The sequence below is a fragment of the Oratosquilla oratoria genome, chromosome 1, assembly GCF_046742065.1.
Source record: "Oratosquilla oratoria isolate Oo_2021 chromosome 1, ASM4674206v1, whole genome shotgun sequence".
In the NCBI taxonomy this organism is placed as follows: domain Eukaryota; kingdom Metazoa; phylum Arthropoda; class Malacostraca; order Stomatopoda; family Squillidae; genus Oratosquilla; species Oratosquilla oratoria.
Window position 1 is genome coordinate 18962136 of NC_134777.1, and position 808 is coordinate 18962943.

Consider the following 808-nt stretch of genomic DNA (forward strand, 5'->3'; position numbering starts at 1 on the left):
GCTTGATATAGACCTAAGACTGACCCATGGCATTCATATATTTGCTTATAATATGAATAAGATATATTGTAATCCCTTCACAACAATGACGTACTAGATCTATTTTATTCCAGCTAAAGTTAGACGATTTAACGTTAACGTGGCGATGGGATTACATAACCGGCTCAACGGTGGTGTGGTATCGTTCTCGACCATTAATTCAGTGATCCGAGTTCGAGTCCCGCCTAGGAAATATATATATATATATATATATATATATATATATATATATATATATATATATATTATATGCGTAAGTAGCCACTAGGAAAAGTAAACTAACGAAGCAGAGCGCTTTCGTATAATTGCATCTTCAGTGCAGATACAAAGAAGGAATTATAAAATGAAGAAACAAGGTACAGAATATATGACATAGTGAAGAGGGCATTCGGAGAGGTAGTGGAAGAAGTACACGTGACGGACGTTTGAACCGTCCTGGTAACCAACAAGTATGGGACAACTGCTCATAATTTATATTATAATTTGAATAATTTTGAAATTTCATGAGAAACATAACTATCTAATTTGTACAAACCTTGATGAAGATTAACATTTATCCCCTTACTAGATTTGATCAAACTGCATTCAATTAAATTTCTTTCTTTTATGTTGTTGTATGTGATGACTTTAGCGTTATCCCAGTCAACTGGGTGGTTGAAATGGTTCATGTGGTTAAATATACCGCTAGATTGGTTTCCCTCTCTAACGTATTTCTTGTGTTGATTGATTCGTGTTGTGAGTGTTTTAGTAGTCTGACCAACATAAAACT